Genomic DNA, 25705 nt, shown 5'->3' on the forward strand with positions numbered 1-25705 from the left:
GACTCATGACTGATAGAATGTACCAGTCTGGGATGGAACACATTTGATAGGGAAGACTAGGGGCATATAGAAGGCTCATGTCAAATATGCGTACTACCTATCTCTTTAAACATAATCTCTTTTAAAAAGCAGAGATTGCCGGGCAATGGTGGCGCACGCCTTTAATCCCAGTACTCGGGAGGCAGAGACAGGCAGATCTCTGTGAGTTCGAGGCCGGGCTGGACCGATAGCCTCCAAAACAATACAGAGAAACCCTGTCTCGTAAAAACCAAAAAAAACAGCAGAGATTATTTGTTGAAGATGGTTGTGATTTACAATGCAAGAAGATGTAGTACTTGTAACTCCTATTAGCCAGGCAGTGTACACATACCTTACTGTAAAGTTTGAAACACAGTTCACTGGAGAAAGGTAGCATGAGAAAGCAGTAATGAATGGTAACAACTAAAACCATGACTAGACCAAATGACAAGTAGAATTAAGACATGATTTATTGCAATCACTCATCTTATTCACAAACCCTTATTTAAGATGAGAATTACACTCAATAATTTTAACATATCATTTGTAAATAATGTCTTCTAGATTGGACAAATACACTCTAAATTGTAACAATAGCACTAACATTTCTCTATACGCAATCTCTGAGATCTTGGCAGCTCAGTCCCTCATTTAAGAAAGCCATATGTATTATAACACTGTATATATTTTATTGTACAATTTTCTTTTAGGATTTTCAGTCTTTGAATATTTTAATGAAAGAATGAATCATAACAAACACAAAAATTGAACCTTAATATTAAAATTTAAGGAACAGAAAAGTTGATTAATTTAAAAGCAATTTGCTCTTACAACAACTGGGCAATAACTATTAGTCATCAAATAATGTTATGTTTCTAAGCTGAATCACATGATGGAAAAATGCTATGAAATAAGCTTTATCAATTCTTCCAATTATGAATTTATAGTTTAATTCAGCAGTCAATTTTTTCCCAAGGAAATTGAAATGTTTTGTGATTCTTTGACCTACTCAGGGTCCAGGTTGAAGTCTTGTGTGGTCTGAATTTGTGTGGCCACTCTCTAGTATGATGACTCATCAGTGGTTAGAGCCTCTAGCACATTAGAACTCAGTGACTAGGGCATTACAGGAGAATATTCACAAAGTAGGTTTCTTTATTGACAGAGGAAAGAGAACAGAATGAAACCTTCTGTTATCAAACAACTATCCATGTTTATACAAACAGAGTGAACATTTTCATTGAATATTGATAGCTGATCAATTCATCCCACACTGTTTCTCTGTGTAGTATCTTTAGAGAGTTCATGCAACGAGGAAGTGAGATCCCAGATATTTGGAAGCTAGCCTGACTGCGGCAGTGGGGGACTTTTACATGAGCTAATGAAACGAAATTTTATCCTGAATATTCCTAATAGAGTTTCTCCATGGATTTAAAACACATGAACAAGTTGGGGATAGAAAAATTCCATTATTTTCTTCCTTTTAAATAAATTGTTATACTACAATTTTGAGACTTACTGGTCAAAGGAATAAGTTTATAGTTAATGGTTATATGTAGGTAATTATTATGTGTATCCCATATAAACTTGTTTTGTTTTTTTATACAACTGGTATATTTTCTTCAATTATACTAAAAATTTTGCAAAAAAAACTCATTCATAAGCTTTAGAGTTATGGACATAGACAAAAGGTAGAAAAATTGAATCTTCTATTCAGGGTTAATTGCATAATTTATTGCTGTTTAAAATCATCAGTAAATAATGCAATTGTAGTTAACTTGTGCCGGAAAAAGGATAAAGTGAAGTGCCTTCCTTTATTTTTGGCTTGCAGGTCCTCCTCTGAAGATAGAAGTAGCCACACAGGTAGACATATAAACAAAATACTGTTTGTACAAAAATAGAATAGCAATTCCCAACACTTAGAAATGCATCTTCTTCATTGTCTTTGGCAGGTACTAGAAACATGACCTCTGTCTAGTCTTTCCCTGACCTAGTTTGAAACAAACTCCCACTCGAGCTGTGTCTTCTTGGCTTCAGGAAGTTGGAAGAGTTTTTAGAAAGTGTATAGGCCTTTCCCTGATAGACCAGTGGCAAGGCAGAGGAAATCCTCATCTCCTGTAAGTGGGACTGAGAAGCTCCCCAGAACTAGAGGACTCAGTTGGTAGGAAAACAGAAATCTGGGAAACAAGCAAGAGGAGTGCTAGCTTGCAAAGCACTGCCCTAGTACACCCCTGAAAGCAGACATTGCAGTATCAGCTTCCAATGCAATTGGCCATCATTGCTCTTTATTGTCTTATTGTCAACTTAACACAGCTTAGAATCATCTAGAGGACTGCCTTAATCACTGTGGCCTACGGTGATGTATGTGAGAGAAATATATGACTGAAAATTGGTTTAGCAAAGTCCAGTCTGCTGTGCATGATATCATTACTGGGAAGGTGGTCCCTAGCTTTTTGAGAAAATGAGCAAGCATGATCCAGCCTTTCTCTACTATTTCTGCTTCAAGCTCTTTGCTTGAGTTCCTACCTTGACTTCCTTTGATGAAGGACTGTAACCTGTAAGCTGAAACAAACCTTTTCCTCAGCTACTGCTTTTGATCATTGTGTTTTATCACAGTAGCAGAAAGTAGACTAGAACAGCTGCATAGAATGTCTATTAACCTGGGCTGTGAAATGCAGCTGTCATGCTGTGCTAATTCTTACCTCAAAGCTCTTCTCTGTCTGATATAAAACCACACAAACACAGTAGCTTCCATGAAGTCTTCCTTATCACCAGTGTGCAGAAGGGACAATGTCAGAAAAAGCAAGTCTAGAGATACTTTTAGCTCTTCATCTACAGGTTCCCCATCTAGGAAATCAGGAGTTCACAGTCCTTTATAAATGGCTGTCTCTTCTCCCACCTTGGGAAAGAAAGCAAAGTACATCATAAAATAAAATTAAAATTAAAAAACTAAACCTTACTATAGCTAGTCAAAGATAAACATTAATTGTAGTTTGAATTAAGCCTCACAAGAAAGAAGGAAGGAAGGAAGGAAGGAAGGAGAAAGAGAGAGAAAAAGCAAGGAAGGAGAAGGAAGGAAGGAAGGAAGGAAGGAAGATACATGGGTTTTTTTGTCCTGCTTGGTCCCGCAGCCATTTAGTCCCAAATAAACACAGAGACACATATTAATTATAAACTGTTTGGTTGATGGCTCAGGCTTCTTAATGACTAGCTTTCTCTAAATATTACCCCATCACTATTAATCTAAGTATCTCCACATAGTCTTGGCTTTCCGGACAATTCCTGAACCTGTTACTCCTTCAGTGGTTACATGGCTTCTCCCTGGTGGCCTCTCTCCCCAGAATTCTCCTCATCTGGTAGCCCCACCTATATTTCCTGCCTTGCTGCTGGCCAATTAGTGTTTAATTTATCAACCAGTAAGAGAACCATATATACAGAAGGACAACCCCCATCAAAGAAAGAAAAAAGAAAGAGAAAGAAAAATAAAGAAGCAAAGGAAAAAAGCTCACCAATGGGTGATATACAATGTATTTCTTTGTATTTCCAGGAAAGGAATTTACATTCCTGACTTAGCAGTTGAGGACCAAGAATTATCCATTGTCAGTCTTAGGCATAGTGCTGAGCCCTTTGGAATACACTTTACTGACAAATCTTAGAGACTGTCTAATCTGGACCTCATTTACAGACTGACCCCATAATTCTATACTGCTGGATTTCAGGGAACAAAAGCTGTGGCTTTTAATCTAAAAGTTTTGATAACCCCAAAACTTTATTCATTTGAGTTAATTATGTTCTTGTGTTTTCCAAACTGATTCTCTTTGCAGGGTAAAACCCAGAAAAGCAGAATTTTGATGAACTGAATAGTCTGAATTACAAAGGCTATTTTAACGAAAGTTGAGATGCACAAAATGAGCTTTTCTCATTAAATGCAAATAAATATAGAAAAACTACAGATAATACTGTGTTTTATATAAAACAAGAGGCTTATATGTAGCAGAGACTTTCATTCCTTGTTGTGCATTCTTGTGGTTTTTAAGATAATGGGTCCCTGTTGCACAACCTAGAAAGCAAACCTTGAGTTGAAATGTGAACACAGATGAGTGCTACAGAATTTCTCACGCAGAAACAGGCTTGTTAACTTACTTCCCTCAAGAATGATTAATAGCCCACCATATTTGAAAAGCTAGAAGATGTTGTACAGTTACCAGAATAAACATTACTCTCATTCACCAAATTCTGAGCACCTTTTAATTAAGATTATTAAGATTTATTAGAGGAAGAATGGAGACACAGAAGCCAGAGACTCATGTCCTAGTTCCCTTAAGTACCTCTCAGAATACCAAAAAATCAGATTATCTGTGAACACCCCAAAAGCTCATTGTGTTTTGAGGGAATGTTCTGCATACTTGCTTACTAGAGACAACTGAAAGGCAACTCCCTATCCTGGCCATGCTGTCCCCAGTGTCAGATGAGCAGCCCTCTGTAGTGGTTATCCCAGTGCCAGAAGGTTATTGCAAGTCCATACTGCCTGGGAAAGAACCTCTTTGACTAAAAATCAGTGTTGCCCATATTTAAGGTCTCTTCTTACACTGACAAGAAATAATTGTGTGTGTGTGTGTGTGTGTGTGTGTGTGTGTGTGTGTGTAATCATCATTTATCACTGTCAAGTCATTATCTTAAAGACTACACTTGAAACAAAACTGAAGTCAACAAATCTAGTCTGGTTTGCTAGCTCAGTCTACGCTTCACATCTCGCTTGAGTTCTTTCATAGGAAAGAAAGCAGTGCAGTTATGACCAGTTACAGTACCTTGGCATCCTCAACTGAACAACAATTTTGTACTTCTCTAAATGATTTCTCTAGCAGCTTTCCCCCTAGTGACCCCAAGCTATCTCTTCTAATTTGCAAACCCAAATCCCAAGTGTCAGAGAACTCTTGTTATTATCATCTCTTTCTACTAATGGAGTCAGATTCCTTGGGTCCTCAGTACTGTGAATTGCTGTGTTCTTTGGAGCAGATGGAAGAGGGTATGGATGGAATGGATTCCTGGAGTATTTCTAAGCACCAGACAATAAGCTTAATCTCTGTACATGTGGTCACACTAGACACTCAAAACTCTGCAAGAAATATATCATTGTGGTTATTTATGATATAAATATATGTTTATATGTTACTGAACTGGTCAAGGTTTTATAACTATTTATTAGTGAAGATCAAATATTTATGGGATTACCTCAACATAAAGACTTTTTGGATTAAGAAGCTTTAATAAGTCTGATATTAGACAAACACACAAATTTTGAAGAACTTTATCTAGGGATTTTGGTGAATATATGTATATATGTATAGTGGTATGTATGTACTTATGTATATGTTGTTGTTTGAGATTGTTGTGTTACATGAATGCTCACATGTGCTTACATATGTGAATGTATGTGTTTGCCTGTGCATGTTTTATCATTTGGATAACTGTGCTGAAAACTCACTGATCTCTTATGTATAAAAGGCTCTATAGTTTTTGTGTATAAGTATATGTGTATATGCATGTGTATGCAATTATGTGTGCATATGTAAACATGTGTACTACATATTGTTTGCATGTATAAGTATGCATGTGTGTATATATGTCTGCATGTATGTGTTTTTATTATTTAATATTTTTGTGCGGCTAACTCATTGCTTTTTAGTTAACAGCAGATAAGTTACTATTACAAATAATCTAATTATTTGGGTCTGCTTGCCATAAGCCAATTTGTGTTTCAGATACATGGCCTTGTGAGAAACTGTTGGATCTTAATGTATTAAAACTCTTACTTCTATTTTCAACTGTGGATCCTTGTGTGGTCCATATATTCCCCTGAAGGTCAGATCTTGGACATTAGCATTGCAGCTATCCCACAAAGATACGTCCAAAAAATGAACCAAACCCAGAAATAAGCAAATAAATCTTGTGTTTAATTGCACTAGCTTCATAGTGGCCCTATCGATCTATTTTGTCATTTTCCCACAAATCCTTGAGAGATAAAAATAAACTTTTACCCCAAAGACCTATCCTGTCAAAATTAACCTGTAACTGAATTAAAATTGGGAGTGCTGTTTATACAAATAACCTTGACACAATTGCTCCAAATACAGTACTTACTTTAAGAAAAAATGTCATTAGGCTTCTAATTTAACTAGTTCATAAACTCTCAGTTATCTAATTCACCAGAAATTCCCAGATTGCCTCAATACTAACTGGGATTGTATGTGAAGGAATCTGCCTGTCAGTGATGTTGAAGTGAATATTTTCTTTTCCACCTGACTTCCTCAAAATAGACCCTCACATGGTTTGAGTATCAAAATCATAATTTACCTTGTTTAAAGGCAGTGCACTCACCTTCCAGTGAGTAGATTTTTAATGGAAATAATATGCTGTTGTCATCATCTTTGATCTAGTACCCAAATGGTTTTCCCATATCTCATTTAGTTATTTGCTAGTCTTCTTAGACACCGGATTGACAGTTCTCAATGTATGACCTGGAGATCCCTGTGGGTCCCTTTCTTGGGGGACTGTCTTTACAGTTAAATTAATGACCAGATTAGTAATATTATAACAAAGCATCATTTTTTGAATTTCATTTTTATCAGAGTATATAGTGGATTTTCCTTAGGATTCAAAGCACCATAGAACATGCCTGCATATGACTGTGCCTTTCAACTTTCCACGATGCCTAGGGGAGATGGTTATGAAGTCTAGTACATTCTCAAGATGTAATGATTGTTAGTGGTAGATAGAAGAGGGACTATCATTTTCTCTAATGGTGTAGTCACTGGGTGGGGGGAGAAAAAGCAGCTAAGGGGAAAAGACGGGTAATGCCTTGCATATGTGTATTAAACTAAAAAAAACAAGGAAGCAGAAACAAATACAAAATACCAACTGTCCTCAATGCAATTACATATCAGCATGATTGACAAGATGTAAGACAATGTCACTTCCTATCTATTTTATTCTTATTTTAGAAAATAAGAAATATAGATATTTCTTATTAGGTGACTTGTATTGATATGATAGGTGTACTAGTGCCTTTTGAATTAATTATAAGTTTTAAAGATGTTTTGATTGTAATTAAAAATACCTTCTGAATATTCAGACAGAATCATATAAGTAAAGACCCTTCAAAGTCTTAAATAATTTTCTGTCATGCAAAGAAGTTCTGAGACCAAAGGATTTTAGAGCTGGTAACCTAGACAAATGTCAAAAATTCTTGTAAAAGAGGCAGCCAAAACTCTGGTCTCTGATTAACCTTGATTTGTAAAAAGAAACACAACTCACAAAGCAGCCAGAGAAATAACATACAAATACCATGTCTATCACTTTTTCCAAAATATTTCATCTTAAGTTCATGTCATCTGCCTTTGAACTTGCTTTTCATAACCTGATCTCAAACATAAACATCTTCACCATGATAACTCAGTATTAGAAGATAATAAGAGAATTTTTTTGTATTAACACAATTTATAAACATTGCTGAATATTTTCTCTTTGTAGCTTTTTCATGATGATGAGTATTTAAGTCATGGGGTCACTGATAATCTGTATCTGCATTCATTCCTCACATCATCTATAGCAGTGGTTCTCAACCTGTGACTTGAGACTGTCTGGGAGTTGAATGACTCTTTCACAAGGGTTGCATATCACATACCTACATATCAGATATTTACATTATGATTCATAACAGTAGCAAAATTATGGTAGAAACGAAAGTAATGTTATGGTTGGAGGACAGGTCATCACAACATGAGGAACTCTATTAGAGGGTCAAAGTATTAGGAAAGTTGAGAACCACTGCTCTAGAGAAATAGAAACAAAATGCTAGGAAATCATCACTCAAGTGGGCATGAGAGGAACAATTTGGAAATCTGTCAAGTTTGACATTTCATTTTAACCCAGGAACTTTATCAGTTCATACCAACTGAATCACAGAAGGATTGATTTTATTTCTATGCCTACACAATAATGACTAGATCTCTTTCATCCTCAGAAAGCTGGAAAAGAACAATGCAGCATTCTGGAGGTCTCAGGTAGCAGCCAGCGGCTTGCCAGCATGCTTGACACCTGAGTCTCCAGCAAAGGGCATCATTAAATCTCCTTTGAACATTGCAAACTTGCCACTATCTGGAGACATATGGTGACTTCTTCCCTGCCAACGAAACCAAGCCCCTGTGCCAGGGATGGAGCCAACCAGTACTAACTCCCAGACCTCCCTTCCCAGGGGAGGGTACGTGAGCAGCCCCCAGCATTGTTGTCTGCTCTGAGTCCAACAGCATTCTGAGCTCGTACGTATCATGGTGTCAGGCACACAGTAAAGGAGAGGACGTGATCAATAGATAGAAGCAGTGATAAGGAGGACAGTAACCCTCTCTGATCTCTTTGCTGATAGGCAAGAGATTGGCGCCCAGGTTCTGCCCAGCAAGCTAATCTCATTCACTAGCTCAAGAAAGGAGCTCAGTGGCAAATGGCTGGCTTGCTGTGCTCAAGTTCAGCAACTTCAATTTTTATTGATCTGTGCCCTAGAGAGATCCTGGGCCAAACGGGATCTGTTTTCCTTTAGGCATTAGGTCACTTGTGATTCTTTCTTCTTCCTTTTTTTTGAGGCAAGTGAAAAACATGAAAACTTGCATATCAAAAATATAAGACAAGTTTGTAAGTCTGATATAAAATGAAAATAAGGGTCATATATTCCAAGGCATAATTCTTATTCCTCTGGTAAGTACAAACTGCGATTTTGTTTTGTACCCAGGAAATACTCAAGAGTGTGAGATTTGCGGATCCATAGCCTAGAGAATCCATCAGTGTAGGACTTGAAGTATGACTGTCTAGATTTGAACCTGGCACCTCCGTTTACTAGAACAACAGTCAATTGAAAGACTTTCTGACACAGGTTGTGAACTCACTGGAGTTATTGAGAGATAAGGCATATATAATAGTACCTGATTCATAGGAGTTATTGAGAGATAAGGCATATATAATAGTACCTGATTCATAGCAACAAATAATGATTTTTATAATTACTATAATTAATATAATTTTTATTTTGTATGCTTCCTCTTTAAACATAACAAAAATGTACAACACATGACATTTACTTTAATTTTATTTTTTTATCCATATGCTAAAATAGCTGCAAGGTCTTTCCATGTATAGTCACAGATCTATCTCAGTTCCTATAATAATTATATAAAATTTATTTTATGGGTATACATATAAAATATCAACTAAATTTACCTTGACTAATATTTGGAGTTTCTAGCTCTTCTTACTTTAGATAATGCTAGGAAATTTTTGGTTAATAAACTTGAGTGGTAAAGTGAGGATGTTTTTAAATTTCTCATAATTATTTAAAACAAATCTATTTACAATTTAACTTTGATATATTGTGAACTAATGATTTGATTTTTCTACATTGATAACTAATCATGCCAACATTATTAATTGAGCAAAATATAGTTTCCTTCATTGGATTAAAAGACTAGTTGCAATATATTGAGTTCTGAGTCTTTTTCTAGATTATGTTCTCCTCCAGTGACCTACATTGTTATTTCTTCACACCATTTACATCAAGTTTCTCAAATGCACCAAGTGGGAAATAGATTTAAAATCTTGGTGAAGTGTCTGAGAAACACATACCATAGAAATACTGAATAAACAAGTAACACGTTCACTCCCTCCCCTTTCCAGTTTTAGATATTATCAATTATTTTTGTCAGCCTGCCATTTGGAAAAGCATTATTACTATCTTTTCATCTATGTATTTTAATTCAAACTAGAGTAAACAGACATTTGCATATTTATTTGTCCTTTACATTTTGTTTTTATCAACTTAGACTTTTTCATTGTTTTAAAAATAGTTTTCTTTTTCAAATAAGTTAACTTCTTATTCCTAATTCTGTTTTATTTCAAATTTTACTTTTAATTTCTGTTTTTATATTTTAATATAAATTTGACTCATTGTTTACTGTTTTGCTTGAGAGAGTCCTGACCTGGATGTATGTTTTTATAGACTTTTACACTATAGTGAATGGACATACTGTGTTCTTGTCAGTGTTTCATTATATGAAAAGTCAACATACACAGAGATAGTTATTTTGACACAGACTTTTATAGGTTTCAGTCTGTGATTGATTAGCCCCATGGATTTGTGCCTGTGGCAACACATCAGGAAGGGAAAGAATGACAGAGAAAAACCACTCCTCTTATAACCACAGGGCAAGAAAGATAAAGGAAACTCAAGCTGGAACCCTTCAAAGACATGCCCACAATAACCTGAAGGCCACTCACCAGGCTCTGCCTCTAAAAGTCTCTACCGTGTCTTCATAACCATGAGTACCAAGTCTACGCATCAAGTTTGGGAGCCACTGAAGATACCACACTGGCACACAAACGCACATTTAGACATATATTTCCTCCTTATTGATTTCTATTTATTTGTGAAATTTATTTTTGTACATGCATATTTTTACAGATGAGAAAAATGTTATTGTGAGATTTCATACCTATTTCAAAGTATTGTAGCTATCTATCAAATATTGAACTAGTTTGTAATATTATTTACTGACTATTTTATCTTGTCAACATTTATTTAGAATAGCAGATATACAGATCTCCTCCAATGTCAAAGAGTGCTCATTAATAACTCTGATGTGGCTGATGTCTAATTTGACTGATCTTACTTCTTTCTTTTAAAAAATGGGTTTGAAAACTGGGTATTGCAACACAAAATCTAGAAAAATGTCCTCAATTTTTATTGCAGGAATAAAACATTTGAGACTGTGAATATTATAAGTCAATTCATGTTTGGATATTTAAATGATTAAATTATGTGAGGTCTGAAACCTGTAGTCAGAGTGTATGTATCTCCAGTTCGCTGTTGAATCTCCCTCTAGTAAAAGTTAAGAACTTTCATGCATGGGTCAGTCTGACTTGATCTGTTATGTTATCTCCTACATTTTTCTTTCTTGCTCCACACTAACTCTGTGGGCCTGCTTAGTATTTCTGAACACTTGTCCCTTATTCTAGTTCAAGAACATTGTACTCTCTCTTCCACGTCTAGAATCTCTTCCCCTCTGATAGCCACAAGACCTGAATGCTCACTTCTTCCATTTACAGTTTCAAATGCCACTTGTTAGTGATGTTTTACCTTGATAGCATCCAAGCCATGCTGCTTAGCAGAGCACAGTGGTCTTCAAAATGTCACTCTCCAGCGGCCTTTTCTGCTGCTCAGTTCCTCATAGCATCAAACATTATCACAGTGTAAGGTGTTTATTCTGTACTGTATCTATCTTCCCCTCCTACCCAACTTGATAAGCCTAGGAACTCTTTTTTTTGTCTATCTTTTCTTTACTGAAAATGGATTTTAATACAATATATTCTGATTACTCTTCCCCCTCCCTCACCTCCTCTGAAAACTCCCCACCTCCAATCCCAAATAAATCCACACCCTTTCTGTTTCTCTTAGAAAACAAGCAGGTATCTAAAGGATAATAATAATAAAATAAAGTGACATAAAACAAACAACCATAACAGGCCAAAAAACCCCCAAAGCAAACAGAATTTAAAAAGCCAAAGAAAAAGCACAAGAAAGACACACACACACACACACACACACACACACACACACACACACTAGAGAGAGAGAGAGAGAGATGAATACCATTTAAGAAACACAAAACAAAACATATATATATATATATAATTTTATCATTACCAAGGAAACTTATATAAAAGTTTATTGGATCTTACAGTTTCAGTGGGTGAGTCCATTATGGTAGGGAACATGGTAGCGAGCAGGTAGGCATGGTGATAGATAAGTAGTTCCTACCTATCCTCAAATAAGAGACAGAGAGTTAATTGACAATGGCATGGAGGCTTGAAAACTTAAAGCCCATCCTCAGTGACACACTTCCTAAACGGTTTCACCAACCACAATTGCATACAACTCCCCTGAGCATTCAAATATATGAGTCTATGGGGGCATTTTCATTTAAACCACCACAGTCATCTCCCCAGCCCAATATCATAATGCAATATACATTAAGTCCAACTTCAAAAGTGCCTATAGACTTTCAGTCTCAAGACTGTTTAAAAGCCCATGTTTCTTCTGATATTTAAGCCATTCTCTTAATTATAAGCTCCTATAAAATAAAAAGTATATTATGTACTTCCAATGTACAGTGGCCCAGAATATACGTTCCCATTCTAAATAGAAAGAACAGGCGTAATGAGGAAATACTGGAGCAAAGCAAGACCAAAACCCAGCAGATAAAACTCCAAATTCTGTAGCTCTGTGTCCAATGTCAAAGGACTTAGATCACTGTTCCCTTCCACCTTTGCTGAGTGCAATACACTTCTCTCTCTTGGGTTAGTTCTACAACCTGTCTGTAGCTATTCTTGACAGATATTCCATGACTTTGTCATCTCCAACTTCTTTTCATCTTCAACACAATTCAGACTTCACTTTCACAGCTTCATGAAATAGTCCCTGGGTCCCAGGGAGAGGTCATGTCTTGGAAATCATGGATAGAATGACTCCTGAGGACCAGCAACTAATGTTGATCATTGGCCCCCATGTGTATGCATACACACATGCACATGCACCACCACAATGGTACACCCAAGCATATAAGCATGCACACACACACATACACACATGCATATATTTCTTTGTATCTATCTATATGATATCAATGAATTAGAATTAAGGCTACTGCAATTAATTTGACCTTTTTGTTAGGTAGTTGATCGCTAAATAGTTAATTTGAGTGACAAGGGACAAAAGCAGTAAACTTCATCACTCCATTATCACAAATTTTAATTATACCTAAGACAGTCAAATTGACTATAGTTTTTACTAATGTCTGAGATATACATATATGAATTTAATATAATAGTCTACATGTAATTCATATATGCTTATTTATGTCATTGTACCAGTCTTCAGAAATACTTATATGCATATATATGTATACACACGTACATACATACAAGCATATATATATATATATATGAACACAAATCTTCCATTCTACTGTTTTGTATATATGACTATTCTGAATTTTATATAGCTGACTTTGCTCATGAGACTCCTCACCTTAGATAAAATGACTTAGAGGTTGGGAAGATAGCAGTACTACAGTGCCTCCTACACAAACATGGAAACCTCAGTTTGAATCCCCAACACTTATGTAAAAAGTCAAGGGCAGAGACATCCACCTATAACCCCAGCTATGGGGGTGGGGGTGGAAAGAGGTAGATCCTTGGAGATCATTGATGACAAACCTGTCTAAGACAGTTGGTGAGTTCTAGAATCAAGGAGGCTAATAATTATGGAGTACTTTGACTTTGAAATTTGGCTTCTATGTGCATGTGCACACAAAATGCAATTAATATTACAAATAAAAACAAAAATGCAATTAATTCACCTATTGAACAAATTAAGACAAATTAGCACTATTAATTCAAACAAGTCATTCATAGACACATACATACACTATGTGCTTGGAACAAAGGAGTTAAAATTCACACTTTACTGGGACTGCAGTACCATATTTAATGTAAAATAAAATGAAAAATAGTCCTATTATAAGAGAACTTACTTCTATTTTTCTTCCTCTTATAGGAGAACACTGTGAGATGTAGAAACACTTGTTGAGAACAGGTTGCCACTAACAGTTGGCACTCACTGACTAATAGAGAGACATGGATGAGCAAACAGAGCTTGCATATTTAATACACAATGGAGATTCACACTGCTTCTTCAAATATCAAGATCAGACCAGATTTAAAGCCTAGAGGAGTGGGATAGGGATTCAAGACACAGGGAGGTTTAGGTCCAAGAGCCTGGAGGATGGAGACAGGAGGAAGAGATGTACATGATAGATACCCCTGAAACAGGCATCATTCATTTAGCTTCTACATTTAAGTGGGCTTCTTCCTGCTAATCCAATCTCTGGGGAAGCTCACTGACTTGGGAGAAGTATTGCTTTGTTCCAGACTGAAGTCTGAACTGTTACTTGAGGATCATTGGAAACACACCACAAAGACAACATCTGTTCCAAAGTTTTATAGTCCCTCCCACCCCCAAGCAAGGTTGGCCAGGATAAAATCTAGACAGAAGTAATGGTGACACAGAAGCGAACAATGAGATGCTGCCTGATTTCAATTTTAATTGTTTCTTATAATTTCAGTCTATTTAAAACATGCATATCCAAATTCATGTTAGTAGAGCTACAAAGGCTTTAAGTGTCAAGATTAGAGTATAAAAAACTGAAAACAACAACAAAAAAAAGTAAACGATGCCAGCCCTTAATGCTGGACAACTGGGTTTTGTTTGGCTGGAGTTCTTTCAGTCTGTCAGAAGTACTGACTACTCTTCTGTTTGTTTTGTGTCTGAAACAGAATCTCACTACATGCTCAGGCTGGCTTCGAACTCAGTTTTGCTGCCTCTGCCCCCAGTGCTGGGATTATAGCATTGTGCCATTCCACAAAGCTTGTTGATAGATTTTCTGGATGAGGACACTTAGGTGTCTTATGTGCCAATTATAAAAAGATTGAAAGTCAATGTCCTGTGTGATCGTATTAAAATGTCACTAAATGAAGGTATTCCCAGCTCATGTAAGTGAGAGAGAACCATTTATAGCACCAGGATTATTGCAATAGTATTGACTCATCTTGTATCAGCTGCAATCCATAATCAAAGCATTAGCAAGAAAGAACATTTGGACTCCAAAGACACTGTAACAGGTTGGAATTCTGATAAGTATACACATGATCAGAATTCGACAACATTGGCTTATAATGTTGCGGTGGACAGAAAGAAGGAAGCACCAGGCTAACAGAAACTACTCTTTCTGGTAGAGAGACAGCCAGTCTTTTTGGTGATTGACAGCATGTTACAGATACCAGACCCCAAATTTCAAGAGAGGTCTGAGGTTCATTTAAACATTAAGATCAAAGTTAAACAGAAAATTTCTGTGATTTCGTAGGGGAGAAAACAAACTATTACAATCACTGGGAGTATAAGAAACGATTTTCTTTCTAACCAAGGCAGAAAATGTGTAGTAATTTAAAAGGTAATCTCATTCATATTCGTATTCATAATGGTTTGAGAAGCAATAAAAAAAATCACAGTTAATCTGTAGGAAAAAGAGTACAGAAATAAAGAGGTTACAATTTCAGGAGTCACTTGAGGTGGCTTTATTTGAAACTATTTCTATGAGCATATCAAAATGGCTAGTACAGAAATCAAGATAATTTAATTGTTACATATTTAAGTTTATCTGTAAAATGAAGAAGCTGTAGTGACACATATTTTTCCATGTTTGTTTTTCCTTTAACAAATATGGCAATAAATCCATTGTGGCTCAGGACTATGTGGTAAAAACCAATGTCATGCTTGTTCTGCCTCAGAGTGACTTCTGTGTGGTGGCTTCCTGGATCTCATTTATTTGTATGTATTTGGCATTAATTGTGCTTAAGGTTTGGCTAAGGCAGGAATTTGGAGGAGACAATGAGGGTATCACTATATAAAGTGCTCACAGCTTGATTTGTGGCTCTCTAGGGTTAGGTGGGTCTACTTCTGGGATGCAAGGTGGCCTTCCTAGGGATAGAGGAGCCATGAAAACCAAAATGGTGGTCTTCAAGTACAATATACAGTGGGCAAATTTGGAGTTCTGCTGATTAGGAGAAAATTGCTATAACGTTAATGTTGGCCTGAGGAACAGCAAGTCTACAATGCATTTTTGAAGTGTTTTCCACCTTTAATTTAGATATTTCAAGGGAAATATTATCCATATGTTTGGGATTCATTTAGGTTTAACTCATAAATATACTTCATCAAGGACTGCCAAACTTTGTGTTTACTAGAATCAAGCAGTTTTATGGGCCAACAACACAGATAGGAAATTTGATATCCAATGGTCCTTCACCCAGACAAGGAAGAGAAATCATCAAGTCCAACCACTGCCTGTAAATAATCTTTGAGCAATAATTTACTCTGTAATGCTGTCATAGAAAAACAAACCACTTGCAACTGTTTGGAGCACACACAGATATAAAAACATTCAATACATGTCTCTTCATAAGAAAACATCATAACAATCTTTCTTGCTGCCAGATCCAGAAAAATTAACATCTAAGATGTAACTATAACCTTCTACTACTTATTGACATATTTAAAAGACTCTGGATAGATTCTCTCTGCTTCTTCCTTTATGACTTTCCTTTATACCGGACAGAAACCACTGGGTCGAATATGTCACAGGCTGAGAAGCCCTATGTCTTCTGGGTGCCCCTAGCCAGTGGGATATCTTTGATTAACTGTTTTGAGTTTGCATGGCTAAAGTGGCATTTTTGCAGATATATAATGATACTGCATTGCAAAGTAAGATTTTTTTCCAAAATAAATCTCTCCTTTGCTGAAATTTATCTATGCTGTGCTTGGAAGCTTTCTCTGAGGGTTGTGAATCCTAGTGTTCTCCACGTGGGATTGTACAAATGTAGTTGTCTCAGTGATTAAAATAGCCAATTTCTATATATTGTTAATCAAACATCAACTTAAAACATCAACTTTCACAGCAATATGTGTTTTTAATCATTTAATACTGTCTTGGAGCCTTGCTAAGTGAAGAAGAGGAAATCTACTATCCATTTCTATATCTGAAATTTCTTCTGACAACGGCACCTGATATCACAAAGAACCTATGTGAATCTAATAACAAAACACATCCCAGATGTTGTGATCATGTTACAAAAGAGAGATGGAGGGAAAGGGAGAGGAAGGCATGAAAGATGATTTAGTATATGAATTTGGACATTTGCACATATTCAACTCAATTATTGGTTGCAAGGGACATCAGTTTGCTAGTGGGGGATAATAATTCAGAAGAAAGATGGCTTGAATATTCCTCTACCACCTCTTACCTAAATAATTGGTAACAATTGTTATCTGTTCATTAATAAGTATGAGGAAAGGAATAAATCAGCCAGGTAGATCATAAATATAGAATTGTCCTTTTTAGATGCATGGTTTTCTAGTATAAAAGACCATCTCCTTTTGATTTACTAAGAAAAATGACATTGTATTCCTCCCTTCTATGGGAGAGGACTATATATAGTCAGTTGTAAAACAGACAAATGATTTCAAAACAATATGTTATTCTTTAAAGTAGCGTAATATGGTGCAGAGGATGTTTCACTTGCCACTTCCACTGTTGAAAAGACAAATCACCAAACTGGTTAGTAAGTACACTTTGTCTACAAGCTGCAATCTTTGATGCCGTGTGTGGTGACTTTTTTGAGGTGTAACAGAACTTCAGGGAAAGGAAAGCAGAGACAGAAGATGAAGGAGAGAAGAGAACCAAGTGTGCTCAGAATATTTACCAGTTCCCTTGCTTGTGTAAGCTACCAAATCCCTGTCCTGGTTTCAGTGCAAGACAAACAAGGAAGGAATGTCCTTCTCAGTGTTGGTTTGAAAAGCACCAGACTGAGGCAGTTTTAGCCTGAGCAGCCAAACCCTGCTGGGAACCATGAAAATCTTATCCAGTGACTCTCCCTGCCCTGCCCTCTTTCTTCACTCACAGCCCCTAGGCATCAAACTGCTTCTGAATGGCTAGCCTCAACCCTGCCCAAAACCACAAAACTGTAATATTCTCACCATCCACATTTCACTGGCAAGCCCTTCCTGGGTAGTCACAGCTGCAAATAACAAGCCCATTACCTTCAAAGGGTAGTTTAAATATTCACTACCTATAGCCTTCTTCCCTTGGTCTATTGAACTGATTTGTTTACTTATAAATGCATCAAAATACTATTTGATGAATGCATAATACTTAACTTTTGCACTTTTACCAATGCTCTAACATCTTAGCACTGATTGACTTTTCTTATGTCTACAGCTGGCTGAAAGTGGTGCCATTCCACCTGCAGTGTGTTTCCTTTATAATCCTCACAGAAACGTAATGGGGGATGTTCTTCTGTATATATGTTTCTCTTGTTGGTTGATAAATAAAACACTGTTTGATCAATAGGCGCAACAGAAATGCCCTAAAAGGAATGATTCAATACAATAGAGGTCCCTTTTTTACTTGGAGTCTGGGCCACAGCAGAGCTAACAAGCTGGATGCAGGTTTCAACCTCAATAAGTCAAATAAAATAGGAAATAGTAGGGAGAAAAGAAATGACATTGATGTGATACAGAATGATCAAAAGAGGGATTAAGAGGACAAGTTACCTTCGTAAGTCAATCTTTGGGATACTGATATCAAGTTCAGTGTTAAACAGAAAGCAAGGAGACTGTATACATAATCAGTTCTGGTAAAAGCATGCTCCCACACAGTCCTGTTAAAGGCATGACCCCACATAGTCCTGGTCAAGGCATGATACCATGCATTCCTGGTCAAGGCATGGTCCCATGAAGTCCTGGCCAGGACATGATCCCACATAGATTTCTTGTTGTTCTAACCAGTCCTCGAAGGTGACTTAACACAGCTCAAGAATCATATGAAACCTTTTTCTGTGGAACCAGTGTCTTCTCTGATTATCACCATGTTTCAGCCCTTTCATTTTCCTAGCATGATATTCTTTGGAGAATTCTAATTTCTTGGAGAGTGTTGTTCCAATAGTCTGAATAGCTGAGTAGAGGGCCACATGTGTCTCTTAAGATATCTTTATTTCTGCCAGTATGCTTACATTACCCTGCTCTTTTTCTTAAAGCAAATATCACATACCAAATAGAAGTAGAAGCTAAGGGTAAAGGACATCAAATCATTGTCAAGAAACCATGTGTGAAAGCCATTTCTCCATAACCTCTTGACTTTAGTTACTTCTTTTAAAAAATTAACGCAATAAGTTCAGTCCATTTCTGCTATTTTTTACATTGGCCTCCAACTACAAACTCCATGCTGGCCTCAAACTAATGGTCGTTATGCTTCAGCCTCCCAAGTTCAGGGGTTTTAGGTAAGTACTACCATGCACAGTATATCTTTATTTTGATCCTGACAGCTACCCCATTTTCTCTCTGAACAATATTATCTGAAGACATTGATAGTTAACCTTGCAAAGGTTTGATCCTGACTGTCCCTTATCACCAGGATGATGATCTAATGTGAGGAGGCTGGTGACAGACAACAAGGAATTAATGCCAATAATACTCTTTAGTGTCAATTTCATGCAACACAGAATTATGTAAGGAGAGGTTTTAGGCCAAGCCACATGCTTTCTGTCCTGTGGGTGATTGCCTACCACCTCAAAACTACTCCTCATGCTCTTATATCAGAAGCTGTGAGTCTACATAACATTAACAGTCAATACTTACAGTTTTTTTATAATACACACAACAATAGCAAATAATAAAAGACAAGTAGTTAGAGAGTTAAGTATTTATTTATGGATATACTCTGTAGATGAGAAATGCCCAGTATGCTTTAATAATAAAAGACACTGCTTGAAGTATAATGTTAAGGCCTTGTCTAATCTTTGCTTTCCTTCTAGCATGTGGGTGCTCGGGATTGAACTCAGGCTCTCAGGCTTGGTGGCAAGTGACCACACTCACTGAAACCTCTTGCCTCCCCCAGTTTAGAAATGTGTTTAGCAACAACAAAATAATATTTATGTTTTCATTTTCTGTTATACTTAGTTATTAAAAATAGATGTAAATTTTTAAACTTGTTTTGAAAGAAAATTTTTACCAAAATCTGTAGTAAATATAGAACTTTATAACTTAGGAGTACTTTTATCTTAAATCTACAATGACTCTCATTTCACAAAAGAAGACTATACATTAAGAAAAGTCTTTCAGATGCGTATTGCCCTTTAAATACTTGATTTAGAAGATTGGTATCTCTCCTAAGTCCTGTAAGAAGAGTGTTTGTTTTATTTTGTTGTTTCTTATTATTGTTGGTGTGTGTGTGTGTGTGTGTGTGTGTGTGTGTGTTTCCTTAAGTCTCAATTTCCAAATTTAGCATTTGAAAGTCTCAGCCCAAAGCATTCCACAAGAAAGGAAGCTCAGTTGTCAGGTCTCTCTGAAGTTAAGCCTGTATAACCAGATGTTTAATTGTTTGTTTGTTTCAGTCTCAATAGTTACTATTAACCACAAAATTCCTATATTTTAGCTAGCTGCATTTTTTCCTCAGAGGGTAGAAAAGACAAAGAAGCAACAGCTCTTGTATATTAAAAGAGTCTAAAAATCACCCCTCAGACACATGCAGACACACACACAGTATGTCAGCTCCCATGCCAAGATTAGGAATGCAAAAGTACAATGAGTTCAAAAGAGCAATGAAGCAATGATGTGGCCAGGGGTTTTACTAGTTTTTCAGGCATCCTCAGGGCAGATTACTGTTATCCTGTATGACATGGAGGATTGTAAGTTTACAAAAGACTACTCAGGGTAATTCCTCCTAGAGGACACCAGTATGCACAGACAGTGGCTACACAATCACAATGATGACATGAACTGGTCCCAAAAAACCCTTGATGACTCAACAGAATCATAAAAAACCAACACATTCCAATCTGACACATGGTGAATATCCACACAGTTCAATGGAGTAAATTTGCTCCAAAGAGCTTCTCAACTAACGTGTGTATATAAATGATGTGATCACCTGGATGGTTTAATAGAACAAGCGGCTCAGAAGATTCTCAAAGACAAAGCTGCTCACCAAATGGCAGCTACTGAAATGTGTCCAAAAGAACACTAAAATTCAAAGAAGCCTCCAAACGAAAAAGGCCGGTGAAGTCCAAGTTAACCAATGAAAAATTTTGTGAGTCCAGTCCAAATCCAAATTCTTATTGATCTACTTCACCAAACAGAGGCCAAAAGCAGGTGCTAGGGCCTAAAAAGGAAAGGTGAGAAAAAACCCACGAATGACTCCAACAGCCACATGGCACCACTCAATCTTTCTGCTCCATTGATGGTCAACTTGTGAGTAAATGGCACGCAAAATGTATCTCTTCTGGTCATGGTTCCATAATCTTGATGCTGAGGTTATTAGCATAAGAGCTTGAGCCCCTAGAAGTCATAGGCTTGGCCAGCTGTCTGAATAGACCAACTAAAGAAACAATAATGAAAAACACAAAAAGATTTATTTAATGTGGCCACATTGGGAAGATGAACAAAGATGTCCAGTGACTACCCACATCATTTAGGGCTCCTGACAGAGGTTTAGACAGAAAGCAAAAATTCTGCATGAATAAGGATTCCTGGTCAAGTAATGGGCTAGCCTATTAATTTTTGGGCCTCCAGTTTGTCTTGCAAGGTGGTTTAACAAGTTGTCAGAAATATATGATATCTTCCTGAGAAAAATTTCCCTAGGCTTGGATTCCTAGGGTAATTTTACTTTCCCAGAGACTGTTGTTTGAATAGTGAATAGTTCAATAGTCAATGGGCAAGCACAATGTCTCCTTAGAATATCTTCCTCCTACCAGGATGGTTACACTTTGAAGCGAATGTCTCCAGACAGAGAATCCTATAAATGCATAGTATCATTTTGAGCTATGAGCCTTTTCATTCTCTAGTACCTGTTTCAAGTTTGTTTAACAAATGGGATGTCCATGAGAAATGACAGAGGTGGGAAAATAGTGACAGAAGAAAGGAAGTCTCTGGGGGAGGTCATAGCTCAGAAAGAAAAAGGAAGATTGACCCCAATTATCTATGTTAGAACAACTCTAAGAGGAGGAGATGTAGAAATCATGCTTGCTAGCCAACAGGATGTCAAAGACGATCAGGGAGAATGTCTTCTAGAGAGACAAATGCCAAGTTTCCAGAAGGAAAGGAGCAAACCAGCGTCCTGAGACACCCTTTTAGGGCCTGAATCAACTTTGTTGGATTTCTCAATTAAACGATCTTTTGTGTTTCCTCTTCTGCTTCACAAAAATATTTCTGATAAACTTTAAAATTATAAATTTTAAACATTATTTATTAAAGATTGGCAAGAGAATTACAGGCTTTCTTGCTATTCATGGGAGCTAATTTTTCTTTTTTTTTTTTTAAGTGAAGAGCCAAAAAAAAAAGTGAAAGGCAAATTTGTAGTTAGCCATTTGGACCTTTTGCTATTGATAAGAGCTAAATTTGCCATTACTTTCTAAACCTTTAAAGAATACATTGAATACATATAAATATGTTAATTGTCATTATGCCCAATGTTCTTTATACAAATTGTACTAAACATATGTGTATCTGCAGTTTTAATTTATATGCATTCTCTAAAATTAGTGTATGTATTGAAAATACATTTTTAGATTTATTTTGAAACAGGACCTCCAGGGTTAGTTGTACATGGGTATTTATGTACTTTCACTTTGTACTCTTAGCTATGAGAAGGAGAATGGGTAGTTTATTCTTTTTCTGTCATGGACATTTTGATAACCTTTCTTAGCAAATTTGTAGGGGAAAAATTCAATTATGTAACTTTGAAAAATGTCATTCTTTTACTTCTACCTCTCTTAAAAATACCTGACAAAGTAGAAAGTACCCTGTAAGGTATCCAGCTGTTACACATAGGTACAAAGACAACAAAATACTTCTTAACCCTGACTTGATAGCCTGAAAGATGTAATTATGAGAAACATCCACAGAAAGCCCTTGACACAGAGCCCAGCTTACTGAAAGCCCTCTGGACACATGCTCTGCTGATTTCCCTTGCATCTCTGGAAGAATAAAGCTACCCTTGCAGGTCACTGGCATAGGAGAAACACATTGCTAACTCTGATTGTCTCCACTTCTCAGACTATTGCCTCCCTTTTCCCAGGTCGCAATTCACTCTAGGAAAACATGATCAGTTGCTTTGCTGACTGGTCATACAATTAGCATTGTATTCTTTTGTGGCTGTGAATCATTTATTGGTCCCCAAGAAGGTGAGGAATTCCCATGGTGGATACACAGATAAAGTCTGTCACTCCAATCCAAGACCTATGCATAGAAAAAGAAGCCATGCGTGCCCTGATGACTATTACTAGTCATATCTCAAATGGCTTAAACCACTGTTGTGCTGTGCTGAGTTGTTGGTGTGTTTCTGAGACTAACCTGAGGGCTACTACTTGGAACTGGTCCAGCATGCGCTATGAGGCTGAGAAAGAAATGGGGCTGTTAAACAGAGGAAAGGATTTTACTATATTTACATGGGTTATACTCTTTAAACAGCAAGCTTCGCTAGCAGTGGCATTTCATATGCCATGGGTAATGCATCTATGGTTAACTATGGCATGTACCATTGACTGTGGGGTAGATTTTTCCCTATGGGGCATGTTTAAGACCTCAGACTGAGGCAACATTTGCTCTGAAAAAAAAAAAGCAAGTAGCCCTGGATGGTTGAAATCTGTACTGTACTCTCCATCTTGTTTCTACCCTCCTGGCTGTGATTTCTGAGCCATAATTAGGCTCTCTGGGTGTGAGGGAGTATTCATAATGACAGAGGAAATAAGCAGAGAAGAGATTCTCCTTCATGAACACCATGGTCATCCATGGCAAATCATGGTGCTCAGTCTGGGCCCAAAGCCCAAATGTAATTCCTTCCATACTTCAACCCCTTTTGGAGGGCATCCCTTGAATTTCATTCCTTCATGTGTTTGCCAGTGTTCAAAACTCCCTTAAATTTTCTATCTTGTGATTAAAGTCAGATTTTCTTGTTTACCTCACAATGGAATAAGCATATTTGCTTTGCTAGTCACCCCAGCTGGAATGGGAGAGGTCCTGTTGATCAACAAATCACATTCATGAAGGAGGAAATGTGGGGGGGAAGTTTTAAGAATTCCAACATGCCCTCAATGACCCAGAGAATATTAAATATTTTCAAATCTACCCAAATAAGCGATTTCCTAATGCCTTGGCCTTCTCCTGCCACATCCTAGACAGGGAAAGAAGACAGTTGTCCCAGAGCGGATGCTATACTTGAATCACAGAAAAATATTGTCACCAAATTGCCATTGCAGTAGGTCGTTTTTTAAGGAAATTCCCATGAATTTTCTCTTGTACCCTCAACATCTAACACAACTAGGGACTTTTTCACATACCTGCTCCACAGGTTAACATATTTCCTTTCTTTAAAAAAAAGTGGAAAATCATTGCTTCACATTGTAAACTATGTGCTCCTCTCCCTGGAATAGGTCTGCATGATATCAAACACCTATGCTGGGAAAAACAGGAGCAAACAATGCCATAGGAGACTGCCTTTGAAATGGAGCCTGGGAACCAGTCAACCACACAGCAAGATTTGTTTGCTTTCCTTGTTTTCCCAGAACAGTGCTCACCTGAAGCAACAGCCTGCACTTTGTCCTTTGTGGGGATGAGGAGGGGCAGGAGAAGGGAAGCCTTCTGGCTGCTTGGCAAGGCATTCCCAACTAGAGACTGTTCAGAGTTTATATCTTAGGTAACCCTAGGCCTACTGCTCATTTTGTCTGGCAAGATATACAAGGACTATGGCATCCTCACCTAAGAACAATTCTTTTGTCATCCCTTAAGCCCAAAGTTTCGGGCTCCCTGGCATTGATGATGAGTTTTGTTTGAATACTCAGAGTTAGGAGAGGATTTGGCCAGCTCTTACTTTGCATTCACTCCCATCTGAAGCCATTACTTTTCTCTGTGAACTTTAGTCACAAATATCAAAAAGGAACCAAGGCATTCTTTTCCAGGATGGCATATTTGGCAGACTGCTAAACTCACCTTTCATTCAGAAGGACGTAAGTGGAGCACTCTCCTCCATTGATAATGTAACCTAAGTAAGGGTCTTAGATTCTTTCAAGTGACAAAAGACCCAGATGGTACTTTGCAGGCCTTATTTGGTGTGTTTGCTTAAAATATGCAAAGTAAAGAAACCATTATATCAGAATTGAAACATCCCCTTAATTGTCAAAAGCCTGACATTGATGACTTATATCTGACATTCTCCAAGTCAAGGGCTTGTGATTGTCTGCTACCCTTCTGATTCTCCCTATCTGGGGGACATAAGAGTGTGCCACCATACACTCTACCATTATAATATGGTGTCTTCTCTCTCTCTCTGGAGCCTGAGATTAGTTACCTGGATTTAAGCTTTTCAAAGAACACTTTGTCAACTGAGTTATTTACTATCTAGTAAAGTTTATTATGCTAATCAAATCTTTCCCCCAGTCTTCCTGTTGGTTGACCACAAAGGTCCCCTAAACCATTCCTGACCAGCTAGTGTAACTACATGATATAACCTTTGTATCATTAATGAGGGACTGCTGTGTATCATGGCTTCATACAGTACTACAGAGTTAGCACTCTAGGAATCATGTCTTGTCCAGTTCTGAAGAGGCACTCTACAACATGGGCTTTACTAAGTATTCTAATTAACTCTAATTAAATCACTAAATGTGTAGCTTTGGTCCTCTTTCATCTTAGTGTAGCCCAAAAATAAGATGAGAAGACTATTTTGAATCCCTTCAAGATTTTTAATTCTTAAAAGGTTTGGTAAAATTCACTGCATATCTAGGCTTCAGAACTATAAAGCTACCATTACCTCAGAGGTAAAATTGATTACTATAACATATCAGGATTAAACACAGAAGTGACATTGGAGTGGAAAAACAGGATAGGAGAGGGGTAGTAGTAGGTGAATGGAGGCCAGCTGGACTTGGCTGTAAGGGGACACACACATTCTGAGATATCCTCAAGTCTTGATTGAGAGTCCTT

This window comes from Mesocricetus auratus, unplaced genomic scaffold (genome assembly GCF_017639785.1).
Source record: "Mesocricetus auratus isolate SY011 unplaced genomic scaffold, BCM_Maur_2.0 Super-Scaffold_100013, whole genome shotgun sequence".
Lineage (NCBI taxonomy): Eukaryota > Metazoa > Chordata > Mammalia > Rodentia > Cricetidae > Mesocricetus > Mesocricetus auratus.